The sequence below is a fragment of the Monodelphis domestica genome, chromosome 1 (genome assembly GCF_027887165.1).
Source record: "Monodelphis domestica isolate mMonDom1 chromosome 1, mMonDom1.pri, whole genome shotgun sequence".
Lineage (NCBI taxonomy): Eukaryota > Metazoa > Chordata > Mammalia > Didelphimorphia > Didelphidae > Monodelphis > Monodelphis domestica.
The window spans coordinates 220,606,467-220,629,195 of NC_077227.1; positions in this window are offsets into that span (position 1 = coordinate 220,606,467).

Here is a 22,729-nt window from a genome sequence, read left to right on the forward strand (position 1 = left end):
ACAGATTTTTAAGCATAAACTGTAGTTACCTTCATGGTGGTCTTTTGCCTTATATGCATCAAAAGTACGGCAATGTGAGGTAACCAAGTGTCTAAGGACATAGTGTTTACTTTTCCCTTACAATGCTTGATAGAACAAAATCTGCCAATTACTTCATTTGACTGTGGAAGGAAAAGTGATTTATCTTTCCTTTTAGTTGTAATGTCTTTATATCTTCTACTTTCATTTACCACAAAAATGTCAATATTGATATAATTAAATTCTTCAAGTTGGTCATTTTACGAGAAATTTACATTAGAGTACTAGCACTTACATTAATATTTATAGGATATCCAAAAACCATGTGAAATTTAACATCTTCTGACCACTTTTTTACCCCTCAACCACTACTAGAAACCCAAAAGGGAGCTACATAGACCTGAGGGCCATTTATACTTGTCTGTTTGATGGATTGCCAGGGACAATGAATTCATCACATAACGGACAATCTACTATTGGTGAATCTACCCCTACTTAACTAGGTTGGTTCCTCAAATGAATAACCAATAATGGAAGCTTTCTTTTTCCCAGAATTAAAGAACTTTCCATCCTATGACAACATTAATCCTTCAAAAACCCAATGTTACCTCTGTGCCATATTGAAACATAAAAGTTGGATTCTTGTGGACCTTTGAAAATGATGATGTATTCTCAGTAACAATAATCTGTGAGTCCATAATATAAAAATTACATTTTAAACATTACATAGAATTACCATTAATTTTAACATTTTTAATTTTACTTGTTTTTGAGTTTGTAAAAAATTAAAATGTCACATATGAAGCTGCTATCTAATTAAAATTCTTTTTAAATTTCTTTATCCTATAGTAACAAAAAATAAATTAAAATGGTTATGCTTTAATTGATACTCTATTTGATGTATCATTAGATTCTTCAAGTGCCTTCAAATTGATCTAACTATATCTGAAACACAAAATACTCTCATCAGCCTGAGTTTGAGATGAGTCCATAGACAAAACCTAAAGTGAAATGTTTGAACTGAATGGCAAGAATTGAATGAAATGAAAAGTTACCTCTGACAAAAATATTTTATATCTTCTAGATATGCAGATAATTAGGTGGCACTTTAGATAGAGAACCATGCCTAGATTTAGGAATATTCATCCTCCTGAGCTCAAATATGGCATCAAACACTTACTAGGTATTTGATCCTGAGCAAATCTCTTAAGCTTATTAACTCAGTTTCCGTATCTGTAAAATGAGTTGGAGAAGGAAATGGCAAAGCACTATAGTATCTTTGCCAAGAAAACTCCATACGGGTCACAAAGAGTAATATATAACTGAGAAATACTGAACAATAACAAAAGATATTGAAGCATGTGAATAATTCAAAATTAACCAGTACTTTAAAAGAATTATACATATCCTACATCTACATTGAAAAATATGTAGAATAACATCTAATCCTTCCCATGTATACATGCACACATATATGAATATTTGTAGTGTCATAACAAACATAAATGCTAGCGAGAATGTGGAAAAATTGTACACTAATATACTGTTGGTGGAATTCTGAACTGATACAATAATTCTGGAGAGCAACCTGGAACCCTACATAAAGGTCCATCAAACTCTGCATACCCTTTGACTGAGAAATACCACTACTAGGTCTGTGTCCCAAAGAGATTAAATAAAGAGGAAAAGTACCTACCTGTAATAAATATTTATAGCTGTTCTTTTTGTGGTGGCAAAGAACTGGAAACTGAAATGATGTCCAACAATTGAGAAATGACTGAACAAGTTGTTGTTTATATGCTTGTAATGGAATCCTATTGTGCCATAAGAAATGACTAATAAAATAATTACACCCCAAAAAACTGTTAAGACTCCTATTAGGTGATGCAAAGTGAAATGAATAGAACCAGAATAACATTTTACATTGTAAAAATAATAACGTATGATGCTCAACTGTGAATACCAATAATAGCAAGGCAAGGAACCAGGATGACTCCAAGTGATTCATGACAAACAGATGGAATTCAAATGCACTTTGAAAAATAACATTCTTTACTTCCTCCATTAATTTTTCCCTGCTTTAAGTGATATGTCTCTCCCTTCACAACATGATGAACATGGAGATATGTATCGTATAATAACATATGTATAACTTATATTATCTAACATTTTCAAAAGGGAGGAAATGTGGGTAGGAGGAAAAGAAAAGGCAAAATGTCATAAAATGATTACTAAAAATTTATCAACAAGCAATCTGAAAATGAAAATTAATTATATAATAGAAGAAAACTAGGTCAGGTACCTTTAACATTTTTAACTAGTGAGAGAAGTCTTAACCAAACAATGGATAGAGGGTATTACAAAAGACAAAATAGATAATGTCTGTTACTGAAAATTTTTTTAACTTTTTCCATGATTAAAATGAACAGATTTATAATAAGTACGGAAAGAGTTGAGGGAGTAAAAAAATATTTGTTTTGAATGTATTTGTTAAGGGCCTGATGTTCAGACTATTTGTGCCTAGCACACAGTGATCACTTAGTAAATGTTTATTGAGGGGCAGCTGGTAGCTCAGTGGATTGAGAGCCAGTTCTAGAGATGGGAGGTCCTGCATTCAAATTTGGCCTCAGACATTTCCCAGCTGTGTGACCCTGGACAAGTCACTTAAGCCCCATTACCTAGCCCTTACCACTCTCTTCTGCTTTGGAACCAATACATAGTATTGATTCCAAGATGGAAAGTAAGAGGTTTAATAAATAAACAAACAAACAAATAAATAAATGTTTATTGACTGGTAGACTTCATTGGAGAATAACAGAAATTTATTAAACCAAAATATATTACTGAAGATATAGAAAGCATATATAATATTTGCATATGTATGTATATGTATGCATAAATGGTATATACATATAAATTCATATATGTTTGTGGATGCATATATATACAATTCTCAAATTAATTATAAACTGTTAATAGAAAATTAAAGATTTCTCTGAATCATTAATAATAAGAGAAATGCAAATCAAGATCACTCTACGGTTTTACCTAACACATAGCAAATTGGCAAGCATAAAAAAAATTAGTCTATTTTGGAGTAACGTGGAAAAACAAGAAAACAAATGCACTGTTGGTATTGTTAAGAATTGATCCAATCATTAAGTTTGCCATTTGATATTATGGTATAGAAATGATTGAAATGTTTATACCCTTTGACTGGGATATCATGGAATCAGAGGAAAAAGGTTTCAATCTCAATCTGATGCTTACTACTTGAGTGAACTCAAGTAATTTATTCATCTTTCTTTATCTATAAAATGATGTGGCTGGACAAGATGCTTTCTGTAATGTTGTGGAGGAGAGAAAATGGGAAAAGTATGTAGCAGAGCTGGAGAAGCTAGGACTGTAGAACCTGTCAATCAAGATGGACATTCTAAATAGAATGGGGACCAGGAAGGACCATTGAAAAAGGAAGAGGCAAACTGAAAAACTTGGTCTTTTGTCCTTGGGACAGAAAGGAGGAAGGACAGAAAAGTCCTGCTCTCTGGTTTCTCTCTACTATACTACAGTGACTGAACCTTCAAATTGTTGATCATTTCCCCAAATCTGAACTCTATTCCACCCTCCTCCAATTTAGGAATTGTTTTAGTATTCGTGAAACTTCAAACCCTTTCTCCCTTTAACTTCTTACCTTTCCCTTTCAGTTTGCCTTTTCCTTTTTCAAAGGTCCTTCCTGGTCCTCATTCTATTTAGAATGTCCATCTTGATTGACAGGTTCTGCAGTCCTAGCTTCTCTAGCTCTGCTGCAGACTTTTCCCATTTTCTCTTCTCCACAACATTACACTTCTAAGGTCCCATTCCACTCTAAATCTATGACCCTAAAGATAGTCATATGCCCAGAAGATGTTGATAATGAATAAACAAAATAGACACACCAAAATATTTATTGTTTTTTATTTTTCAATTATATGTAAAAGCAATTTTAATATTCTTTTAATTGCAAATTCTCTCCCTACTTTCCTTCCCTATGCAGTTAAGAAATCAAGAAATCTGATACAGGTTATAGACATTCAATAGTGAAAAATGTACCTTCATATTAGCCATGTTGAAAAAGAAAACAGAGAAAAAAAAACAAGAAAAATTAATGTTTTTTAAGTATACTTTAATCTCATTCATATTCCATTAATTCTTTCTTCAATAGAAGATAATATTTTTCATTAAAAGTCCTTTAGAGTTGTATTGAATCATTGTATTGCAGAGAATAGCTAAATTGTTCATCGCTGGTCATCATGGAATATTGCCACTACTGTGTACCAATTGGTCTATGATTTTCTTTCTCTGTTTTTGTTCTTCCTAGTTTAGGTATTAAAACCATATCTGTGTCCTAAAGGAATTTGATAGGAATTTCTTTACTTTTTCAAACAATTCATAAAAAATTGGGATGATTGCTCCTTAAAAATTTGTTAGAATTCACTTGTAAATCCAACTGATCTTAAGGATTTTTTTGGAGTTCATTTATGTCTTGTTCAACTTTTTTTTTGAGGATGTATTAATTTATACATAATATTTCTTCCATTAATTTATGCAGGTTATATTTTCTATAAATATTTATGTTTTACTTAGATTGTCAGTTTTGTGGGTAATTGCTTTAATTCCCCTTTCATTGGTCGTTCATTTACCCTTTTCATTTTTATACTGGTAATTTTATTTATTTTTTCATCAAATTAACCAATGGTTTATCTTTATTGCTGATTTTTTTAAAAAACAAAACCAATTAATACTTTTATTTGTTAGTTCAATGTTTTTTTCTATTTTCAGTTTTATTCATCTTTCCTTTTTTCCTCCAAATTTCCAATATTTGCTATTTGCTGTTTAATTAAAGATTATAAATTTGTTCTTTTTTCTAGTTTTTTAAGTTGTATGCTCAATTCATTGGTTTTATCTTTTTATATTTTATTGATGTAATCATTTAGAAATATAATTTTCCTATAATTATTACTTTGGCTATAGCTCATAAATTTATGCCATCTCATTGTTGTCATTCTCTTTAATGAAATTATTATTAATTAAATGATTTGTTATTTGATTCACTCATTCTTTAGGATAGATTGGTTAGTTTACAATTTATTGTTTTAATTTGTTTTCAATGTCACTTTACTTAATGTAATTTTTTGCATTGCGATCTGAAAAGGATTCATTTACTATTTCTGCTTTTTTTGCATTTAGTTGAGAGGGATTTTTTATGCCTACTGCCATTTTTGAGAAGATGCCATATACATCTGATTAAAAAAAAACTTTCTAAAAATCTATTCATCATCTTAAATCGCTTTATGTTCATATCTAGCTCTGAAATGGGGAAAATTGAGTTCCCCAACTAGTATAGTTTTACTATCTGTTCCCTCTTGTAACTCATTTAACTTTTCCTTTTAGAATCTGAACATTTTAGGATTTGGTAAAATTTAAGTTTAATATTAATATTACTTTGTTATCTATGGAACCTTTTAGTGAAATGTAGTTTCTCTGTTTATCTCTTTTATTTAAGACCTACTTTTGCTTTTGCTTTGTCTGAGATCATCACTGCTGCTCCTACTTGCAAAAAGCAGGTTTTTAGATTCTGATTTTAATCCATTATACTATCTTTTACCTTTTTCTGGGTGCATTCATCTCATTCACATTCACAGTTGTGATTATTAACTGATATTTCCCTCCATTCTACTTTTATTTTCCCCCATTTATGCTTCTTTTTCTCTATATTTCTCTTTCTCTCTTATTCTGCCCCCTTACCCTTTTTAACACTTTTTTCTCCTCATATATCAGTTTTGTTTCTGACCACTGTCTCTTTGTTATAAAGAGAAAAGGACATAAAATGAAATAAAATTACTTTATCTAATTTTATTTAAGAAACTTCTAGATGTAAATTTTACATTCCTTCAGATTTTATTTTATTTTAAAAACAGAACAGTAGTTTGTAAGTGTTGAAGGAATTAGATGACCAAAATGATAACTAGGCATCTTTTTTTTTTATTTTTCTCTTGTCAATTTCTTCATTGATGGGTTTATGCAATCAGATGATTTTGAATTATATTAGGGACATGTTGGAGACCTTTAAGCTTTCTTAAGCTTATTCTCAAGCAATATGATCCAAGATAATGTCTTTCCTACCCTTCCCCCCTCCTCAATTCATCTGAGCTCTGGCATTTTCCTAGCCTAGGTTTGGGACTATAATAGACTGTGACTGAACTGTGTGCTCCACTCAGTCAGATGTAAATCTCTCAAAGAAACATGAATTGTAAAGTCCCCTTTAGTATGTGATCCTACATATCTCTATCTCTACAGGTTAGATTAGGTGCTGGAACTGAGTTCCTGATGTCTGAATCATTTTACTGCTACTTCTTTCTTCTTTACTCCCTTTCTCAGTTCAAGAAACTGATACCCTGGATGCTTGTATTTTCAGTCTGCCCAGGGTCTGTGACCTACAATTGGGGAAAGGATGAGAAATGTTAGAGCTGGAATATATCTCCATTATTGTGCCCCATGTGTAGGTATGGTATCTTCTCTTGCCTTGGAGCTTAGCCTCTCCATGGGTGATGGGTGCAATGAGCATGGTGTGCATCTGACCTGATACTGCTCCTAATATCAACCATCCTCTCTTTCTCCCTATCCTAACCCAGAAGAAGCATATAACCAAATGAGACTTTTTTGAATCTCTTCCTCAAGGGTCAGGATTCATTTTCTAGGTCTGTTTGGAGAAGTTTTATAGAGGGAAGGCTACCTTGTTTCTGACTTCTAAGCCATCTTGTTTCTACCTACCATATAGTAAATTTTTAATAATTTATTTTTGACTACCTGACTGATTGCCTGACAAGGTTTTATTTATCTCAGATAAATGCCAAGGACTTTTAAGTCCAATATAACTTTTGCCACCTTCAATATTTTTCTAAATATATATATAAACAATTTAGAAAGTTCTTTTAAATTTGCAGTTCTGATTTCTCTATATCCCTCCCTCCCCTTCCACCTATTTGAGAAGGGAAACAATTTTGATATTAGTTATAAATATGCCTCAATGCAAAACATATTTCCATATTTGACAAGTTGTGAAAAAAGAAAACACAGACCATCAAAAAAAGTAAGAAAAATAGAGTATGATTCAAGGTGCCTTCAAACGCCATCAATTGTTTCTTATGGAAGTGGATAGCATTTTTTATAAGACGACTTTGGAGTTACCTTGGATGATTGTATGTTGAAGATAGATAAGTCATTCATAATTCATCATTATTACTGTGTACAGTGTTCTCCTGGTTTTGTCACTTCACTTTGCAATAAAGCATTTGGATATTTTTTGTTACTTTATTTGCACAATAAAAATCAGTTCCAAAATGGTTGTGCAGATTTACAGATCCACCAGCAATGTGTTATAGTGTGTCTATCTTCCTGCAATGCTTCCTATATTGACATTTCACTTTTTCTCATCTTTGCCAGTTTATGGATTATTAAGTGAAATATTAGTGTCATTTTGATTTGCATTACTTTCTTTTATTATGATTGATTAGGAGTATTGTTTCATATGGATTCCTCATACATAAATATTAATGTACTTAATTCTTTTTTGAGACTTTCCTGTGTATTTTAAAATATTTTATTGATATTTTCTTTCTTTTCCTCATATTTTTGTGCCATTATTCCTATCTGCCCATTATCCCCCCTCCTGTCTAGGTCGCTGCTTTCCTTTACCTCATTCCTATCTTTCCACTCTAAAACTTAGTGCATTTTCACAACAAACTGTTGATTTTCAACTCTGTGTTGTGTAATTCAAAAAAAGTATCATTCATGTGAAGCAACCACTTAATTTCATGTTTGTATGTTCTTCTACTGAACTACAATTATGAAAAATAGTATAGTTCTCCATCTTCCTCATTTCTTCGCTGTGTATTCCTTTTTTCTCTCTTCTTTCTGTCTTCAAAATAACATCTAAAGATATGCAGAGAAGAACAGTACCTCTGATTTGAGGGATTATCAAGACCCTTTCTGGGCTATTTTCTTCCTTTGATGTTCACCTACCACCCAGTCCTCATCTGTGACTCCAAAGAATCTATAGCATATGAAGTGACCTCACCCTGGTAAATTGTTGTGTCAACAGTCAAGCTAAACCAGTTTTACAGAAACCCACAAGGCTCAGAACCATTGTTGATTTAGGTTCTACACCAGGCATGGGAAGACTTCCTTCTCATGAAATGAGCCAGTAAGAACAATTCATTCCAATGACTGTAAGGGTGGTAGAAGCTCATGCTATAAAACACTGAGAGTTTGGTTAGACACTGAAGAAAACAGGGTCATCCACTATATCTGGATCCAACACTCAGTTGTCTTGCCTTTTGTCTTGCCAGTAAACTTCAATGATTATATGTATATTCAGTAGTCACACCATAGTAAACCATATCAGCACGCCGACTAAACCAAGTTGAAAGTAACCAATAAGCCTCAAACTCATTGGTGAGTTAGAGAGCTATCTATAGAAGGGATGCAAAGGTTTCCCCCAGTGGAAAAGGAGAGGAGAATAATTTGTTCCAACTGTGATAGAGGCAAAATAGGACACTGGAGCAATTAGAACCTGGTTAGATATTGAAGAAGCCAAGGTCATTCACTGTATTCCATGCCAAAACCAGTCACCTTGACCTTCTCTTGCCTTTAGATTTTTTTACTCTTTTATGTTCCTTTGATTGTGAAATTTGTTCATTGAATTTTCTTTTTAACTCTAGCCATTTCATCCAGAATGTCTGGAATTCCTCTATTTCATTAAATATCAATTTCTTCTGCTGGAGTATTATGCTCAGATTCACTGGTAGGTGATTTTGGTTGTAGACCTAGATTCTTTTTCTAATGGAATATTGTATGTATTATGTGGTTTCTGCATCTTTCATATTACTAGGTCCTGTGTAATCCTAATTGTGGTTCCATAATAGTTAAATTTTGTTGTTATTGTTATTGTTGTTGGTTTTGTTTTTCCTGAATATTTATAATATTTTCTCCTTGACTTGAGAGTTCTGGAATTTGGCTATGATATCCTGGGATTTTTAAATTTAAGATTTCTTTCAGGATGTGATCAGTGGATTCATCTATTCTTCCCACCCCACCTTGTTTAAGAACATCATAGTCATTTCCCCTAATAGTTAATTGCAATATGGTGTCCAGGTTCTAATGGCTTTCAGGCAATCCAATGATTGCTATATATCTCCATTATCTGTTTTCCAGGTCAATTGTTTTTATAGTGAGAGATTTAAAATTCTCTCCTATTTTTTTCATTCTTTTTTTTTTACTATTTTCTGTTGTCTTGTGAAGTTATTAGCTTTCACTTATCCAATTCTAATTTTTAGGGAGCCATTTTCTTCTTTGAGGCATGGTACTTCCTTTCTTAGGGATTTATTTTCCTGTTTGAGGGATTGTATCCTCCCTTTTAGGAAACTTTTTTTCAGTAGTAAGTTTTTATTCTAAGCTATTAATTTTTTATCATTTCTTTTTTACATTTTCTTTTGTTTTTATTGTTTATTTTTATCATGTATTATTTTAATATAGCTTTTAAAATTATTTGTTTTTTATCTTTTTGGAGCTCTTCCAGTGACTTATTTAGGCTTGATATTCTTTGAAATTTTCCTTTGAGCATCCACTTTCATTTTTGTAAGGCTACCCTTCTTTGAGCTTGTATTTTGGTCACTTTTATGTGAAATATTTTTCTAGCATCAAGCTTTTCCTCTGTCTTTTGCTCATTGAGGGGTTATTTTATTCTCTTGTTTTTTTTTCTATATATTGAAGCTTAGTTATATTCCTGGGATGGAGTGTTACTGTCCTGCATTTATACTGTGCTTGGAATCAACTCATCTATTGCAGTCATAGATTGAGCACTCTGCAGAAATAACCTGATTGGTCTGCTGTGTGGAGGTTTGCAACTTGTCATTTCTTTCTTTTTCCTTACTTGTCATTTTTTATAGTGCAATGTGTCATTGCAATCTTATACTACTCTTCTTCAGCTATTCCCCAATTATTGCATATTCTCTAAATTTCCAATCCCTTGCCTCCCAAAAAAAAGAGCTGCTATAAAAATTTTTGTATGTAAATGTCTTTTTGCCTCTTTCAGAAGATATCTTTAGGACATAGTCCTAGTAATGGCATGGATGGATCAAAATAGATATACAGTTGTCTAGCTATTTAGGCATAATTCCAAGTTTCTCTATAGAATGTTTAAATCAGTTCACAAATCCACTAACACTGATTAATATTCCAATTTTCATGCATCTCCCCCATTGTTTTTCCTTTTTCTTTTTCTGTCATATCAGGCACTTTGATAGGTGTGAGTTGATACCTAAAATTGTTTTCATTTACATTTCTTTAATCAATAGTCATTTAGAGCATTTATTCATATAACTATAGTTTTTATTTCTTCTGAAAAATGTCTACTCATATCCCTTAGCCATCATTCAACTGTGTAATGATTTGTAGTCTCATTAATTTGACTCTACTCTGTATATTTGCAATATGACTCCTTTAACAGAGAAATTTGCTATAAAATTTTACTCAGTTTTCTTCTTTCTTTCTAATTTCGGCTATATTATTTTTGTGCAAAATCTTTTTAAATTTAATGGAATCAAAATGATCCATTTTTATATCCCATAATGGTCTCTAGATCTTGCTTGCTAATAAATTCTTCCCTTATTCATAGAAATGGCAGGTAAACTACTCCATGCTTCTTTGACTTGCATATATAGCATCATCCTTTATATCTAAATGATGTAATCTACTCTATCTGATTCCATTTTATAGATGAGTTCATCTGATTTACATTCAATGTTATGACAAGTATCAATGTGTTTCTCTCCATTATACTTTTTCTCCCTTTATAACCTTTCGCTCTGAACCTTCTCAAAAATATTTTGCTTGTGATTGTCTCCCCTGCTCCCTTGAGAGCAACCACAAGAATTTTTCTCCATTGTGGAATTCTGAGCAAGGACTCTACTCCCCTGGGACTGCAAGGTCTAGTATGCTCATGTTCTTCTTCACCCTGGAACTGTATAGCAGAACTGTATATAGTCAATGAAGCAAGATTCTACACTCAATGCCAGTAAATGGTCCCCTGTAATAACTCTCTGAACAGTTGTTTGACCTCCTCATCTGTGGGCTGAGAAGTCAAAGCTGCTTGTACCCCACATGCCCACAAGCCTAGCTCTGGCTAGCTTGGGGGCAAGGCCAATGCAATACTGTGTTCTGGGCCTAACCACGTTCCCAGAGAGAGAGCCCTTTCCTGCCAACCTGCTAAGTTATCTTGGAATGGAAAACCATTTCATTTCCACCTTTTATCAGTTCTGCTGCTCCAGAATTTGATGTAAGGTATTCTTTTAAAGTTGTTTGGAGGTCAGTTTGGGGCATTTCAGGTGAGTTCTACCGTTTACACGAGCATCTTGGCCCCCTTTTTATTACATTTGGGTGCAGGAAAAAAAACTGAAAACCAAATATATGTTCATCAATTGAGGAATTGTGGCACACAAATATAATGAAATACTAGTTTATTATAAAATATAATGGATATGATATATAGAGAGGTAAAAAAAATACCTGATGTAAACAAGGAAATCATTTAAGTGGAAAAAGAAGATGAAAGTTAATAACAAAACAATTGAAACCAAATTTTGTGAAATTATATTACCCATCACAGTATCATAGAAAATATATGAAAACATACCTCTTTATCTTCATTGCAGTGTTAAAAAGCAATGGGTGTGGCTCATAATATAAAATACCAGTTATATTTGATGTTGGTGAGCTTTGCTGAAACATTTTTATTCTATCTTCTTTTTTATTATTTGTTTTAAGAAATGGTTTTGACCTAGTGGATTAAATACCCCCACTTGATGTCAGGAAGATCTGAGTTCAAATCTTACCTTAGAAATTTATTAGCTAGCTATGTGACCTTGAATAAGTCATTTAATATCTCTGAATCTCAACTTCTTCGTCTCTAAGATGAAGGTTTGAGAGACTTTAATAACTGATTAAGGTTCCTTCATCCTCTAATTTTTTTATCATCTTATGAGAGGGAAGAAGACAGATAAACTGAGAAATGTAAGTGATATAAAAACAAAAGGTAGCAAACATTTTAATGAAAAAATAATGTGAATCATTTGAGTGATAAAAGTACTTAAAGTATTTTTTGATACTTAGAAGCTTGTGATAACCAATAACATGGTATTTTAAGTAGACATTTTCTATGTACTATTCTTTTGTATTATACTTCTGATCTTTCTTCTAATGACATTTTTTTCAAAACCTCCCAATCACAGAAAAGAATAGAATAATAAAAATGAACTGTTCATATAGACGTGCCTAAAGATAAAAGAACAAATTCTAATCTGTATACATATCACCACCAATCGCAATAATATGGAAGGCAATTTTGCAATGGGTTTCTCTCATAGTTCAATATTCAAAGTGATTCTTTTTAACAACACAATAATCTATACCTAGGAATGTCATAGCAGAGAAGACAAAGAAAATTGTTCCTAAGTTTCAACAATTTTATTCTCTGCATGACTAAATCACAAGGTGACATAATGCTGGTGTCTGGCTAAAATTGGGTAGAACTACCCAGAATGCTTTTTCCTAACTCCCCTTCTACTTTTCTTCCTGAGCAAGAGAAACCACTGAAATGCTAAACTGAGTTTGAATACTGTGGCATTTATTTCCTAATTCAGAAGTCAACTATTTCAATGATTTGGAAAAGCCTGAAAATTGTTTTCCTCCTAAGCAATCTGAGCCTGCTTTAAAGGCAAGGTTATCCTCAGCAAGGATCTGAGCAGTGGCAATTAGCCTTTCAACACTCCTGTTTCCAGTGCATGACTAACTGATGGATTGTGCACCAGTTCTGTGCATCACTGGTTTTATTTTGCTTCAGTCTGTTGTGCTTCTTTTTCTCACTGAAAACAGGTGTAAAAAACTTTGTAGGTCTCCCGAGTATTTATAAGGGATGACAGTCTTGTCTAAGATTTAATTCCAAATCTCACAAGTTGATGATATTGTTAAAGATAAAACTGCCTATTAGGCAGTTACTGAGTGATGAATATTTCCACCAGGAGCCAACTAGTTTTTCCTTAGGACATCCTTGACATGGGTCAGTTTTATTTAATCCATTTCACACAGAGAGAAAATAAGAGGTTAAATGAATCACTAAAAATCAAAATTACTTATCAGAAGCAATTGAGTTCCCAATTCAGAGTTTCTTATTCTTGGTTCCAGAATTTAAATTGCATTGGCTCTCCTTGGTAGATGAATAACTAGGAATTAATTCATTAAAGGCAAATTCAATTGGAGGTTTATTGCAAGCACAAAGAGAATATCCACTCCAGGATGTGATACTAAAAGTTAAACAACAGGCTGGGGGGATGGGAATGTATATATGACACTTTTTAAAGTTTTCTTTGAATTATTAACATTTCCTCCATCACTTTTTTAAGTATAGTTTTAAAAAAATTAGTCAATTAGTGATTTCTCAAGTATTAGTATTCAGACTGAAATTTTAACAAGGAGCACAAGTCTTTTTCTTTATTATCTCTTTGGGGGAAAAACCCAGCAGTGCTATGGCTGGATCAAAGGGCAGGCAGTCGTTTAGCACCCTTTGGGCATAGTTCCAATTGTCATCCAGAATGGTTGGATCAATCACAACTCCACCAGCAATGCATTAATGTCCCAATTTTGCCACATCCCCTCAAAAAAAGGCAACAACTATGCACCACAGATTCATAGAATGTTAATAATAATTGTCTATACACTGATAATTTGCACCTTAAAGATAAGCAAAAAGCTTTACCCATAGGTGGCAAAGAAATATTGGTTGAATTGAATTAAATTGCTTTAATTTCTGAACCAATTCATTCATTAAGTCTCTGATATAGAGGCAGAGGACCAGCATTCAAGTTTTGATTCTGCCATTTGCCAGTTGTATGACCTTAGGCAACTTACTTAATCTTTACAGATCGCAGTTTCCTTATAAGTAAAATAAGAGTTAGTCTATTCAGTTAATCAGAAAATAATTATTAAGCATCTACTATATACCAAGCACTGTTCTAAGTTGTCAGAATGCAAAAAAAAACAAAAACAAACAGACAAAAGACAGCCCCCTTCTCAAGGAATTCACAATATAATGGTTAAGGGGAGTAAAAAAGGGAACAAATATGAACAAACTACATACAGGATGAAAAATAAATAATTTACATAGTGTAGGCATTAAAATTAAGAGAGATTGGTAAAGGTTTCCTATAGAATACAGGGTTTTAGGGGGCAGATGGGTGGCTCAATGGATTGAGCCAGGCCTAGAGATTGGAGGTCCTGGGTTCAAATCTGGAGTCAGACACTTCCTAGCTGTATGACTTTGGGCAAGTCACAATATATAGTAATGATTTTTAAAATGAAAGGTAAGGGTTTTTTTTTTTAATGAATAAAAAGTTTTAGGTGAGAATTTAAAAAAGTCAGGAAAGCAATTAGGCAGAGATGAGAAGAGAGAATGTTCTAATTACTACAGATAGCCAGAGACAATGCCCAGAACCACAAAGGAAACTACTTTGTTTGTGGACAAGATGATCTTGAGGATGCATATTCAATCTATTTTTACAATGGTATGATCTCCTGACTAAGTTGCCAGTCCATCTAGCTGGAATTCATAGTCTTCGACTTCAGTGAACCAGTGCTTCCCCCTCAAAGTCATCTAAATCAGATTTAGACTTATTTTAGGGACATCATAAGGAAACAGGCTTCAGAAACCTATATCACCTGCAGAGTGAAAGGAGCAGAACCAGGAGAACACTGTACACAGAGACGGATACACTGTGGTACAAACGAATGTAATGGACTTCTCTACTAGCAGCAATGCAATCATCCAGGACAATTCTGAGAGACTCATGAAAAAGATCACTATCCACATTCAGAAGAAGAACTGTAGGAGCAGAAACACAGAAGAAAAACATTTCCTTGAATACATGGTTCGATGGAGATATGATTGGGGATGTAGACTATAAATGATAACTCTATTGCAAATATTAATAATATGGAAATAGGTCTTGATCATTGATACATGTAAAACCCAGTGGAAATGCTCTTTAGCTACTGGAGGGGGGAGGGAGGAGGGGAGGAAAAGAATATGAATCATGTAACCATGAAAAAATATTCTAAATTAATTAAATAATTAAATAAATTAAATTTTTTTAAAATTAAAGAAAAAAGAAACCTACGTCATCCCTGTGACCTATTACAGAGTCTGACTTTTCTAACAACAGTCACTCTTTTATGACTATGCCATAGAGAAATAGGCATTACTTTCTAAATGGTATGGTTAGAATATTCAGACACTCAAATGGATGACTAATTTGTTTGATTTAGATAGGTTACTCAGGCACACAAATGGGAACCATCCTTTCCTACTCATTCTATAGCATCCTTCAGATTATTTTTCAAATATATGTATATAAATAGATTCATTATTCCATTGATTTCAAAAAATACATTCACTAACACAAATTAATTAACTAAATGACTGTCACTTTTGAGCTTATATAAGACTTTGCATCTCTTCCATAGTATTAAGCAGCTAAGGATCACAGTGGATAAGACAGGGGAGGATAGGAGTAAGATGGCAGCTTAGAGCAGAGAAAGCTGAAATCCCTTTGACTAATCCTTTCAAATGAATCTTAAAACAGCACCTGAAAATGACAAGAGTTACAAGACCAACAAGAAGATGGGGCTCTCCTGCAGAAAACAACTTGAAATATAAGCAGAGAATAGATTTCCATGGGATAATGGGGAAACAGAAGTAAAACTACACTCAGAGAAATGTGAGCTGACCACCAGGTCCCTCAATTGAGAAGAGGCCAACTTTGGGTTCCAGAGATCCTGCCTAAACCCCACACCCACCCCATAAAGTCCCCAACCCTGGTTCTAGTCCACAGTGAGGCATTCCTGAAGAAAAGACTAGAATGTTATGTCCAAATACAAAATTTAAGAGAAGCATAAAGAAGTATATACGTAAAAGAAAAAAATTAGGGGACTCAATAAGGTCAAGTTGTTTATATTCCTATATGGAAAGATGATATTTGGACCTCATAAAATTTTTATCATTATCATAATAATTAGAAGAAGTATACAAAGCCAGAAGGTATGATAGTAAGCTGTTTAAGATGATATGCCAAAAAAATCAGGGAAAGAAGATTGAACTGAGAGAAATGGGAAGAGAGAGGAAAAATGGGGTAAATTATATCACATAAAGAGGTGTGGTGGGGGAAAATTATTACAGTGGAGGAGAGTATGAGAGTGGTGGCAGTCAGTTCACAATGAATAGCACACAGGGCTTTCCACTAGTTTAAAAGGAATAAAAGGAACAAACTGAGTTTTCCATCTTTTCTTAATGCTAAAAAGGATTGCAAGTTTTATTTTCAGCCCAGCTCTTAACTTTTGTAATTCAATAATGAAAAGGACCTTAGAGGCCATCTAGTCTAAGTCATGCTAGAATAAAGATAATTTAAGACATAACCAATAATCAGTTATCCAGCCTTAAGTTGAAGATCCCGAGGAAGAAAGAATCTACTAACTGTTTAAGTAGCTCATTCCAAAGTTGGATAGTTTTAATTAATAGAAGGTTTTTACCTTTCATCAAGCCCAAATTTACATCTTTTCAACTGCCACCCATTGATCCTAAACCTGTACTCTGGAGTCAGGCAGAACAAACCAAATTCTTCGGTTGTAAAAATAGACTCGAATCCAGGACTCCAATCCCCAGAATCCTTTGCTCCACTTCCCCAAAGTGCTTTGTAATCACACTGAATTCTCGCCTGGGTGAGAACACAAATGATTATTTAAAGGAGCTCTCCGCCTACAGAGGGGTCTTTTTGGACTTCCCTTTTGGAGCAGACACATCTCTTTCATGATGTGAGGTTATCTTGTCTAGGCCTCTCGGGCCTAGGCATGTGCTTTTTATTCTATATTTTCTTTAATCCTTAACCTTTCATAAACCTCATAAAATATAATACTCCTTGCAGAGAGAAACTAATTTCTACATGCCTCAGTTTCCTAAATTTTAATATTTACACTGTCACATGACAGTCCTTCAAATATATGAAGATAACAATCATCCTGAGTATCACTTCTATCTAATCATCTTTATCTCTTTTAACAAACCTTTATATTAGCAACATCTAAAGACTGTATTCTAGTTATATTTCTCAGGATGTTCTTAATGTATTTCCTAAAATGGGCCACAATAATTGAACAAGATATTAAGAGTGTGATTTGGCCAGAGAAGAACATTTCATGACTATCTTCCTCATGAAATTTTTATTCTATTAATGCAAACTAAGTTTTAGTAATATTTTTATATACCACATCATATTTTTAATCACTTTGTGAATGAGGTCCACTAAAATCCTAGAATCTTTTTCATACAACCTGCCATCTAGCAAGACCTCTCATGACTTGAATTTCTGAAATTTTTTTACAACTTGTCTAAGATTTTGCATTTTAAGGAGCCAGAAATAGTCAAGGTGGATAGTATGTCATATCCAGACTCAAATATTTAATTTACTAACTATGTGATGATAGACAAGTCACTTAATCTCTGTCTGCCTCAGCATCCTCAACTATAAAAAGGAAATAATAATAGCACCTATCTTACAGGGTTATCATAAAGACCAAATGAAATATTTTAAAGCACTTAGGATAATGTGGGTGCTTAACAAATTATCATTTTCTTCCTATTTCGCCTGAGCTTATTACATAAGATCAAAATTATTATTTGTCAAAATTATTATGAATTCTGTTAAGCAATATCCTAGCATTGTGTCATTGATAAAATTGATGAGAATGTCAGCTATGACCTTATCCATGTCATTTTTTTAAAAAGGATATCCAATGAAGGAGCAAATACTCCCCTTACAGAACTTCTCAGAAGACTTCCTTTTAACCTGACCTCCTTTAACTACAATCATTTAAATAAACGTGTATCTATTTATATACTATTGTCTAGTCCACATCTCTACATCATTTCCAAAACAAGACTACGTATATACTTGTTGTAGCATTTGTCTTATTCTTTGGAAGTTAGACTAGATGGCCTCTGAGATCCTACCTAGCACTAGATTTATATAATTATAAATCTTATTTATTGTCTATATCACTTTCAAACATTTGTCAATATGGTCTTTCATATTTTTAAAGGTTGAATATTGTTTGAAATTCTGGTGAGTCAAAGACCAAATGAGTAAGGAAACAAAATTTTGAGCTTCCAACCATATCAATTTGTAAAACAATGCATAAAAATTGCATAGCAATTTTGGCAAAGACCTTCTTAGTTTAAGACTGGACTCCAAAAAGAGAGACACATTTTATGCCTTAAAAATATTTAATCAAATAAGATCAATTAATAAAAGAAAACACTTAACTAGGATATAAAATTAGGTGATTTACTTTCCAATTGTAGAAAAGATTAGGGACTTTTCAAATTAAAAAGTGAATAGAAAATCTCTGAAATCAGAAAAAGAAATATCCCACTTCCCCAAGTATCTGGATTCAATCAAAGGAACATGAAATTAAGGAGTATAGGACTAGTTTTCAAATGAGAAATATGGGTTTCTTGAAATACATAATTGTGAGGAAACTCCTTTTAAAAATCATTGAATCTACCTGGGTTTCTAATCAGTATTACCTATGTCCTTAGTTAAGGGTTGCTAAGCAGCAGATAGAGGTGGTCAAGATTTCCAGTCACAAAGGGTTGTTTCAAACAATTCATTTTTTTCCCATAATTCATACAATTGAATTAGATCTTTTTCCACAAAGAAGAACTTGGATTAGACTTATAATTGAATAGAAAGAGAACTGAGTTAACTCCAGAATTGAGCCACAAGATGGAGTTAGTCACTGTGGTTCACTCAGTTCCCACCACCACTTCTCATTCTAAACCCTTCAATCCCCCTTTTTGACACATGAGGTAATGGGAAAGACATTCTTGTCATCAATTACTTGTCTATAAATTGTCCAGATTTTCAAAATCAGAATTATATAAGTGAGGCTACAGAACAAAGTACTAGGGTACTCACAATGAATTAATTTTGATAGGAGAGATTTATATGTCACCAAGGTAACCAAGAAAACTCAGCAGGAATATAAACACCATTTTTTTTTAAAAAGGCATAAGCAAAGCTATAATGATCGTCAACATTTACTAATATTATGACTCCTTGTGCCCTGGTAACCCACTCTAAGTACCCATTTATTCAAAACATTTTAAGTCTCAGATGTTGCATGTAGTCTTCTGGCCCCTGGATATCTTCTCTTGGATATTCTGGAATAGGTTTTATTCTCAGATGTACTCTGATCCAAGTTATTTATAGAAATCCCTAAAAAAAAATCTTCAAGGAACAATATTTAATACAATTTAGTGCAATCTCTTAAATTTGTTTTTCCCAATCTATGACATCAAAAAATTTTAGTTTTTATGTATTACTTACTGCTTTATCTTTACCTAAATCCTGTACCTAATATAAGAATCTTCCCCCCAAAAATGAGCTCTTCAGCCTTTTAAAATTACCAGATACTTTAAAAAGGTAAAAATAATTTCACTTTTTTACACTTATCAATGTTATAGAAAATGTATGCTCCTTAATACAATTTGAAGAAGTTATTACTAAAAGAAAATCAGTGTGAATTTCCCTGCTTGACACAATTGAAAGCTTGTCATACATACATGCATACATACATACATATACATGTGTATTTCTTAAAGAAAATAATCTAATCATGTTGCTTTCTTAAAATTTGCCATTCCATTTAATTAGAAAACCTTTACATCTTTGTCTTAACTTGTCTATTTCTCATTTTAGAAGATATCATCACTGGATTATCATCTGACCACAAATAATAATTAAAATTATAACTTTTTATACTTGCATACAATTAAAACAACTCATAAATGTTTGAATATCAACATGTTAATTAATAGATTCAGAATTGTACTTACAAATTTTCTATTGCTCACCTAACCTGATTAGAGAAATTTGCAATAAAAGGAAGCAGAAAGATACAGTTTTAACAATGTTGACTTATCCCTCAATGGCACAAACTCATCTGACTTAAACTATAAGAGGGGAAAACTCTCTTAGATCTGTTTGATTCCAGGCATGGGTAATATCTGACAGTCAATCATATAGTCATGGGATATCAAAAGTCAGGCTCAGTATTAATTAGATGAATTGTCATAAAGCCAATAGAAGAAAATGACAAATGTTGTAGTCTGAAAACTGCTACAGTTGTATGTCTTTCCCTGGGAAAATTTGAGGGACAATTCAGACAAACACCCTTGCAATCAATCTCAAAACAACTATAAATAATAGACCCAACAGTTTTTATCTATGTAAAATTTCTCTAACCATAGCTCTAGGCTTTAATGTTATTAATTTCTCATGTTTTCCTAAGAGTTAAATTTCATTTACCCTTTACTTATAAAGTAAAATAAAAGTAATCACATTATGGGTTTCAGCCATATAGCAAAAACCTGATAGTTGACTCATTAAAATATTGATGTTACAGTCTTTGAAAACTCAGGCTTTATTATAGTAAAATTACAATTATTGACATTTAAAAAAACAAAATATACCTCATTAAATATTGAATGGTTTCCAAATATTTATTTTCATCACATTCTTTTAAAAGATAATTTTCATAATCTAATAGCATCTAGATTTTTTAAAAGTTGTTTGCCTAATAACATTTCTTGTACAATGGTTCCTCAAATTTTATAATATTAAAGAATTTAGAAAAAATAATAACGTACACAATATCATGTACTTAAAACATGAAAGAAAATTTATTAATAGTCATCTTAATAGGTATATGATGCAACTAAATGAATTTTCAAATTATGCATAATATCATTAATCTTATTATCTTTGGTATTTTATATGAATTATTTTATATTAAACCCTGGTACATTATTATATTCAATTAAATAAAGTGTTAGATTTAAAATAGTTTTGAGTGTTAAATAGTTGTAGATAAGAGAGTGGGAGCCATAAAAAGTGATAATTAAAATGTTTGGGAGCAAAGGAAATATATAACAATTATGACCGCTGAAATATGTTTTCTACTGTGTCTTGGTTTTATATAAATATAAGATGGTCGCCAGGGAATATATTCCCAATTTATGAATATGCCCAAGCCAACTGGGTTTTATAGAGAAATTTAATTTATAATACACTGATTAATCAATAGAAAAAGAGAGAAAGTAAGAAAGGAATAAGAATGAAGGGCCTCAAGCCAATAAGGCCTAGACCTCAGTCCTAAGAGATAAATCAGTCAGTTGGTTGTATCACTCACCCAAGATCTCTCTAGGTAAGGCTTCTCATGCCAACCTCAGGCTCCAACTTCAAGAGAGCCTCCTTTCAAGAAATGTTTCCAGAGAATCCTCCTCCTGAATCCTCCTGAGTTCTCCTTCTACATCCTCCTTCAAGACCTCTCCAGGAGCTCCCCCTCCAGGACCTCTCTCCTCTCAGACCTCCTTCAGAGCATCAACCTCTCTCAGTCCTCAGATCCTTCTATCTTTAAGCAAAAAATCTAAGTCCCCTCCCCTCAGTTCTCACATCTACCAATCACTGTCGATGTCTCCCCTGTGCCAATGGTGGCTCTAGCTTAACCCAGGACTGCCCAGAGGTCTGTCTCCTTTGCACATGTCTATTGAAGGTCATATTCTCAAATAATTAAATCTTGATCTTTGCTGCAGCCCTTCCTAAATCCTGTTACTCTGAGTAGGGTGGAGATTATAGTTTCCAAGACCTGGTTCTGTCATTCCAAGTATCTCTATTGTATCAATTCTAAAATCAATCATGACTCAAAGAACTTCCTGTTCTATGCTTAAGCATAGGTCAAAGCCCTTTCCATTGTTTAGCACAAGGTTTCTGTCCTAAAGTAGTCTTAAGTAGGGAGGAGAAGGATCCTCCCATGCCAAGGAGTTTCATATTCCAATACAGTTCTTACTATCAGTAGGAAATTTTTTCCAGTATGAAATTTCCCAATGGGGAAATTTCCAACATTCATAAGTCTAAGAAATTTTAAGGTTTACAAAAGAAAAATAAGAGTCAACATTCATATAGTGCTTATCATATGACAGACACTATGCTAAGCACTTCATAATTGCTACACCATTTTGATACACACAATAAACTTGGGCAGTGGGTACCATTATTATTTTTCTCTTTGCAGATCATGAAATTGAGGTAAACAGATTTTTTTAAACTAGCTTAAGATCACACAGCTAATGAACCAAGACTTTAGTTTTTCAGCATTTTTGTTATTGTTGTTGCTTGGCTCTTGTATTTGGAATTATGATCTGAAATGAGAGAGGTCAATAGGATCAAAGGAGGAGGTGGTATGGGAGTTAGAGTAGAATTTCTGAAATAGAATGAGATGGGGGAGGGGGAAAGCAGGGGACACAGAGTTCCCTGATCTGGGATAGAGGTCAGAAAGGAGATCTCTGAGCTGGGGTGGGAATCAGAGGTTATCCATCTTCTTGGTATCCAAAGAGATAATAAGGAAAAAGACTCGTACAAGAATATTCATAGCTGCACTCTTTGTGGTGGCAAAAAATTGGAAAATGAGGAGATGCCCTTCAATTGGGGAATGGCTGAACAAATTGTAT